Source organism: Xyrauchen texanus, chromosome 10, assembly GCF_025860055.1.
Source record: "Xyrauchen texanus isolate HMW12.3.18 chromosome 10, RBS_HiC_50CHRs, whole genome shotgun sequence".
Lineage (NCBI taxonomy): Eukaryota > Metazoa > Chordata > Actinopteri > Cypriniformes > Catostomidae > Xyrauchen > Xyrauchen texanus.
This window is the reverse complement of record NC_068285.1, coordinates 44,828,989-44,837,146: the sequence shown is the minus strand read 5'-3', so window position 1 is coordinate 44,837,146 and position 8,158 is coordinate 44,828,989. Positions and strand designations below refer to the sequence as shown.

The 8,158-nt window shown below is 38.0% G+C and overlaps 1 protein-coding gene across 3 annotated transcripts in view; it reads left to right on the top strand.

Annotated features, from left to right (window-relative positions):
• Positions 1–1,729: 1,729 nt before the first annotated feature.
• The window catches only part of thrb (thyroid hormone receptor beta), a 158,656-nt gene continuing 152,227 nt past the window's right edge, over positions 1,730–8,158 (top strand). For all 3 annotated transcript variants that reach the window (XM_052135354.1, XM_052135350.1, XM_052135351.1), the window contains exon 1: positions 1,730–1,870. The gene's annotated coding sequence lies outside the window, so the exon portion shown is untranslated. The remainder of the gene's footprint in view (positions 1,871–8,158) is intronic.

Below are 8,158 nucleotides of genomic sequence, written 5' to 3'. Positions count from 1 at the left end.
ATGCGTTGGAACTGAGATTGTAACGGGTATAATATTATCAAAATGTTTTGGTATTGCGTTATATTACTGCGTTACAGCAAAAAGCAATACATTACTGAAATTGCGTTACTTTTGTAACGCGTTACTCCCAACACTGATGGCCAATCACGTAGGCCTACTTCCTACTGCAGCACGTGCAGTGTTTGTTGCATGTTTTGGGCTTGTTTCCTCATCCACAACAATAACGACAACATGGACAATACATGAGAAAATAGAGGTAAAAGAAAATGTTTAGTTGATCCCAAGTCTTCACTGAATGATGGTTAAATATATAGGCCTCAGCTATGGGTGGAGATGAGTGGCAAATGTATTTCTTCACCACTTTTTTAACTAGCTTTTGTCAGGAAAGCGCTCCTTTCCAGTGGAATAGCCAAGCAAAGTTCCCCACTCATGTACAGTACATCCACTGACATTCATAAAACTAGAGGAAAATAAGTTCCCACTAGATGTTCTAAGTTAGATTAGTGATTTATGAGTAAGTTACTATACTATGAGAAACATTTATTTGAGTGCTTGGAAATTGTTGATGTGTTTAATAGACAATGCCTTTGTGATCTGGAGATTTTTTTAATTTATTTTCATTGTCATGAAAGAACGCAAAAAATAAAAATAAAAATTAAAGCAAAACAAAAAGGCCTTTAATGTAAACAAATATAATTCCATGAACAAAATGCATGTTTTAATATTTGCAAATGAGTAGCAAAATCGTTACAATGGGGTCCTTTGCGGCTCTGTGGAAATGCAATTGTATCACAAATTCATAGACATTTGTAATTTGATAGTGAATTATAAAATAACTACTTGTTGTAATGAAACTCGATATCTTAATCCATACAAAAAATGTAATAAATAAATATGCATGGGAGTTTACTTTGATGTTGCCTCCCCTCATAGCTTTCATGCCACCCCTTGGAAAAAGTACTATATCCACCCCTGCTCCTTATTTCCTCAACAAAATCACAGCCATAGTGGAAGTGATTTGAAAATGATTCTACACAACACTGATTATAAAAAAAAACAGATACCTTCTGCTAATTTATGACAGTTTTCTCATTTTCAAGTGATGAAGTATAAGTCGTTAAATTGTGTTTCCATTTTAATTATGAAATGATGCACCTCCATTTTTCCCACATTTGTTTTGAAAGCATGGTCACGTGGGACAACCACGTCAGATTGGTTGGTTATGTCTGAACGCGCAAATCTGATTTGATCACTTGTAATTAATAGTGCGGACAGTCTGCCTGAAAAGATCAGATTTGAGAAATAAAATCTGATTTACCTGCAGTCTGAACATAGCCTTAGTGTGTCAGTAGGAAATATGGAAGTATCAGTAGGTTGTGTAAATTATGAGGGAATATGTATTTTAGGGTGAACTATCCCTTTAAAAAGTCTTTTATAAGCAAGACTATACAGACAACATTTTTTTCGTTTTTTTTGTTTGTATTCCTACACGTGATTTAGCTTCCATACTTAGCATAATCTCTGCCAGGCAATAGTGAAAATGTATTCGCTGTATTTAATCATAATAATTAAAAAAAATCTCTTTCAACATCTTTTAAGTGTCCAAATACGTGTATTATTTATTTGTTCATTTATGGTCCACTACTGTAAAGGGTTAAAACATCTTTGGGCAGACGTCAAGTGCTCTCTGATGCCCTGTAGCGATGAGATGAGAGCGCTGCAGCGGGTTCCTCATTTTCTCTCCGGGTCCATGTTGGACTTGATCTGTTCTGCTGGGTCATTTCAGGCCACGTCTGCCCGATCACAGCAGCACACATTCACAGCACATGGATATTTAATACAGGATACAATTCCGTGTGCCAGCTTCGAGGTAAGACATTATTTACATGATTATTTTTACAGATTTGAGAAGTGAAACACATTGCTGTGGTTCAAACCGTGCCCGTGTTTAAACATCGCGATCCAAGTGTACCCTGTATAGATCCGGTTTAGCTGTAATATAGGAACTGGTGTTTACTTGTGCTCACTTGACGACATGTCATAGCGACTGGATCATGTTTGAGGTGTTTTTGCAAGCGGATGTTGTTGCACTTTCAGTCTCTTTATAGCCCTTCCTGAAGGCTTTTAATAAGATGATATATATATATATATATATATATATATATATATATATATATATATATATATATATATATATATATATATATACATGAAAGTATAATGGTCACGTTATGATATCCATGCTTATATTATCTGTAATGTCATTAAAATCGGATTTCTATCCAGCACGGTACACTGGTGTTGTTGCAGCTGAACTTATAGCTGCGGGTGTAGCTAATAATGCACGCCTCCATCTGCAAACTTTTATTTAGGTGTGATAATAAGCTTTTATGTCATCGGACTGTATTTTGCTCTTGAAATTAAATGTGTTATAGTTGGCCTGTATTACTTGACTGTCTCAAAGCGCAAAGGTCTGACCTACTTACAGAAACGGCATTTATTTAAATTTTTTTTTTTACATATCTTCGCAGAAATGACATCATGTTTAACAGTGAACAGAATAAAAAAAAAAACAAATGCTGCCAACGTTGCAACAGTTGCTTCCAAATTGGGTTGCTTGGCTTGATTGCGCTATTGTTGCAACGGTTTGTACATGCACAGGAAAGCCAAATAGACGTGTAACTATTAACACCCGAGTCGAATGGTATAGCATACTATTCATACTAGGCTATTTCTTTAGCATGCAGTGTGTGTACATGTGCAGTACACACACACACACCACACACACACACACACACACAGTATGCATGGAATACCCAGATGGCCTATACATATGCCAGAATGTGCAGAATGCAACAGAGCACACTGCGAAATACTGCACGCCACAAAGCAAAACTGCTCAACTTTGTCTTCCATTTTCTGTGTGAAGTATAATTAGGCATTTGAAATGCATTGTTCACTCATTATTTTATTAAACTGTCAAACGTTTAAAGTTTTTTCTCTGTTCAGAAAGAGGCAGTACTGTTTTAACTATAAATGTAAATACTTGTATATACAAATCATGCTTGAAAACACAAAGCACATTGGACACTATAACTGAAACATTATGAATTGGAATCAAATTGATTCGACGAGCTTGTGGGAAGTAAATAACATGTATTATCTCGTTACAATGGCACCTGTCAAGGGGTGGGATATATTAGACAGCAAGTGAACAGTCAGTTCTTGAATTTCATGTGTTGGAAGCAGGAAAAATGGGCAAGCGTAAGGATCTGAGCGACTTTGACAAGGGCCAAATTGTGATGCTAGTTGACTGGGTCAGAGCATCTCCAGAACGGCAGGTCTTGTGGGGTGATCCCAGTATGCAGTGGTTAGTACCTACCAAAAGTGGTCCAAGGAAGGACAACCGGTGACAGGGTCATGGGCGCCCAAGGCGTGGGGAGCAAAGGCTAGCCCATATGGTCAGATTCCACAGAAGAGCTACTGTAGAACAAATTACCGACAAACTAAATGCCGGACATGATAGAAAGGTGTCAGGACACACAGTGCAATGTACCCTGCTGCGTATGGGGCTGTGTAGCCGCAGACCGGTCAGAGTGCCAAGCAACCCCTTTCCACAGTCGAAAGCGCCTACAGTGGGCACGTGAGCATCAGAACTGGACCATGGAACAATGGGAGGAGGCCTAGTCTGATGGATCACATTTTCTTTTAGATCATGTGGACGGCCGGGTGCGTGTGCGTCGTTTACTTGGGGAAGAGATGGTAGCAGGATGCACTATGGGAAAGAATGCAGGCTGGTGGAGGCAGTGTGATGCTCTGGGCAATGTTCTGCTGGGAATCCTTGTGTCCTGGCATTCATGTTGATGTTAATTTGACATACCTATCTAAAGATTGTTACAGACCACATAAACCATTTCATGGCAACGGTATTCCCTGATGGCAATGGCCTCTTTCAGCTGGATAATGTGCTCTGCCACACTGCAAAAACTGTTCAGGAATGGTTTGAGGAACATGACAAAGAGTTCAATGTGTTGACTTGACCTCCAAATTCCCCAGATATTAATCCGATTGAGCATCTATGGGATGTACTGGACCAACAAGTCCGATCCATGGAGGCCCCACCTTGCAACTCGCAGAACTTAAAGGATCTGCTGCTAACATCTTGGTGCCAGATACCACAGGGCACTTTCAGTGGTCTTGTGGAGTTCATGCCTCGAAGGGTCAGAGCTGTATTAGCCTGTCGAGTCCTGTCAAATGTTCCTGATAGTAATTTAATGAAGCCCAAATCTCCAATAATATGTAGGAAACAGGGTGCTTCGACCCACAAACAGCACTTTTTAGGCATCTTCAGCTCAATTTAAGTGGCACGCCCATTGAACTCAATTCTTTTGATGGGGGGCCAAAAGAACCCAGGTGTGCCGGAACGATTGTTTGTTTGTAAACAAAAACTTAATCTATTATTGTTATAATTATATGGAATATTATAATTAGAGACTAAAAACTGTCCAAGGAATGAAATCCGAAAACGTTCCAATTTCGTTCCAATAATCTTTTTATGAAACTAAAGCCCAAAGTACATTTTTTTAACTACACTTCATGTTGCCAGAAAAATTCATCATGTGAATTCATCCTGAAAAAAACTGCTGTATCACACATTTCTTTACCTAATTGCCCGTTGTGATGTCACATTCTGTGAATTAAGAACTTTTAAACTTTTCATGAGTAGGGTCTAAATTCCCCTGCAGAGCCCCCTGGAGTGAGTTATTTTTGCACATGACACTGCACAGCCAGTAGAGGTGGGCAGAGTGTAGAGTATTTATTTATTTTATAAAAAAATTGATTTCTGGTAATAAAAAAATTACTCTGTATAATATGGTAAACATGTGGTTATGTCTACTGTACTGTATTTGTTTTGTGGTTTATCTGTAAAAAACATTTAAATGAACAAATAATATCAGCAGTATGGTTTGATGCACTGTTTGACTTCTCAGACAGTTTGTGTGTGTGTGCGTGACAAGCGCTAATGTAAACCGACTGGGCTGCGTGCATCGGATAATCACGCACAATCATTATGTTTTCACTTTGAGTATACAAGTTTTAAACCATTATCGTGGTGCTTTTGTGATAGTTTGGCTGTCTTTTTCAGAAAATAAATGTATTATATGTCTGAAAAGACTGTTTAAGTTGCTGTTTGTGTGAATGAATACCGCATCTGCACCTAATAAGTAGACGTGGCTGCGTGCATGGGATGATCGCGTTTAGAAATGAGGACTGCATATTCAAGCTGTGAACTGTTATTGTGGTACATTGGTGAACTTTAGGCTGTTTGTTAGATACAATAAACATATTATGTGCTTGAAAATATTGTTTGTTTGACGAATGACAACCACTACTAATGTAAACAAATGGCTGCATGCATAGGAGGAAGATCGTGTTTGATGTATTGCCTGTGTGTATAAGAGCTGTTAACTTTTTATCATGATACTTTGGTGACGAGTTAGATGTATGTGTATAAAATAGTTTTATTCTGTGATTTAAAAGACTGTAGAGTATCTGTTTGAGCGAATATAAATTACAGACGCTTAACCAGCGCAGCCTGTGTCAGAACGAAAGCCAATTTGAATCTGGCAGCTTGTAATGTAACTGGATGTTGAAGAATCACATATGTGTGACGCTACTCTGTGGGCCCCAGTTATTAACAGTCACATATGTGTGATGGTACTTATGAAAGGGTTAAAAACTATGTATAATTACTACATATACTGTACATGTATGGTACACCGGTGTGTGGACCTCACTGCACCTACAATGCCATCCCGGATGTGTATGACTTTCTTTCTTCTGCAGAACACAAATGAAATTATTTAGAAGGATATTTCAGATCTGTAGATCCATACAATGCATGTGAATGGTGGCCAAAACTTTGAAGCTCCAAAAAAAAGCAAATAAAGTCACATAAAGTTATCCATAAGACTCCAGTTTTTTAATCTATGTCTTCTGAAGCGATACAATCATTTTCAGGTGAGAACACACCAAAATGTAACTCTATAAATCTTGATAGCAGTCTCCTCGGTGATCATGATTTCAAGCTTGATTACACTTCCTATAGCGCCATCTAGTGCTCTGCCAATGCGTCATGCACTATCATGCTTAGACTGCAATGGCAAAATGTATAGTGAAAAAAAGAGTTAGTCCTATATTTTGTTATTTTCTCACCCATTACCATTTGAATTGCTTCATAAGACATGGATTAAAGCACTGGATTTTTATGGATTACTTTTTAATGCTGATTATATGTGCTTTTTGGTGCTTCAAAGTTCTGGCCACCATTCACTTGCATTGTTAGGACATACAGAGCTGAAATATTCTTCTACAAATCTTTCAGAATTTAGGGATTTAGGGATTGCATCATATCCTGCAACATCTGAAAAGACCAGGGACATATGCAAGGATCAAAATGATGATCATGCAGTTTTCATGCTTTTATAAGGCTTTATCTTGCATTTTTGTGATTGGTTACAGTAGTGTTTTGGGTGGTAGTCGGGACCGTTGCCCACAGATGTGAAAGCTGGTGCGAAATATGAAATAATGGAGGTGTGCAAGATGTGCAGCACCAAGCTGTCATATAACTTTATGACAAGTACAATGCGCCATCACCCCTCATTTAAACACAAAATGACGAGTGAAAAGGAAGATGCAAACCAGCATTTTACCACAGCGAGCCATGCCATGCACACAGAGAAAAAAATTACACTGCTATAGCTGAAATACTAACCTACTAAGACTTGAAGCCCCTAAGTGTTGTCAGAGGGGAAGGATTGAAAGAATTCATGCATTACATCGAGCCCCACTATGAAGTACCCTCGCGCAGGACCTTTACATCAAGAATCGATGCTTTGTACGAAATGAGGGTATCATCATCGAATGTCAGTCAAAGCCAGAGAGGGTGGTTGTTACTACTGATTCATGGTCTTTGCTAACTACTGACTTCTGTTTAACACTGGCATGAATGGAAAATTCACTGTGCAGTATTAGAGACACACAGTTTCAGTGAAAGACACACCGCAGTAAACATAGCCAATTACCTAAAGAGTACAACAGAAAAGTGACTGTCGACTTCTGAGAAAGTTCTAGCATGTGTTTTTGATAATGCTAGCAACGTGGTTCTTGCAAATCAAAGTCTCTGGGAATCCGTTCCCACACCGTGCACACCCTTCAGCTCGCAGTACTGATGGGCATTCCAGCTCTTTTCAGTGAGCCTGGTCGTTCAGTTCACCTCACCAAATGGCTCTTTACATTTTTGGGGGGTATTTTTTCAAGTCAAACAGTTTGTGATAGTTTGACTATGATTGGTGTTAAAACAATTCTAATTAAATTATTAAATGAAGTTATTATCTATCTATCTGTCTGTCTGTCTGTCTGTCTGTCTGTCCTTAACTAGTTGTCTCAACCTTATTTGTTCAGTGGTCTATTTTTTTAGTTTTTTTTGTGATCATCCTGGACAAGCGGACAACTGTTAATGTTGAACTCTGCCTATACTGACTACAGGCATATAAAACACCCTCAATGCTTTTAATAGGTTCTCAGTAGCTTTGTATGCAAAAAATGCAGTAAATGTATTAGCCAAAATAATAAAATACTGGAACATTACATTCTTTGATTATGCGCTAAACCCCAAATAAGAATTGATGTTCAGCATGATAAGTTTTGCAATTCATTTGTTGAGCTATTTAGCATTTTATCTTACAATATGTTTACATATAATGATTAGAGGCCATAAAGTCAGCAAGCCAAAGCCTGTTGCTCAATAGTTTCTCATTTTCTCCAACTGTATAAACATCTGTGTGAGAATTTATGGTGGGTGACACTTTATTGGGTGTGTGGACTGTGGAGTCAAGCTACAGTTGAAGTCAGAAGTTTACATACACTTAGGTTGAAGTCATTAAAACTCATTTTTCAACCACTCCACAAATTTCATATTAGCAAACTATAGTTTTCGCAAGTCATTTAGGACATCTACTTTGTGCATGAAATGAGTAATTCTTCCAATAATTGTTTACAGACAGATTGTTTCACTTTTAATTGACTATCACAATTCCAGTGGGTCAGATGTATACATATACTAAGTTAACTGTGTCTTTAAGCAGCTTGAAAATTC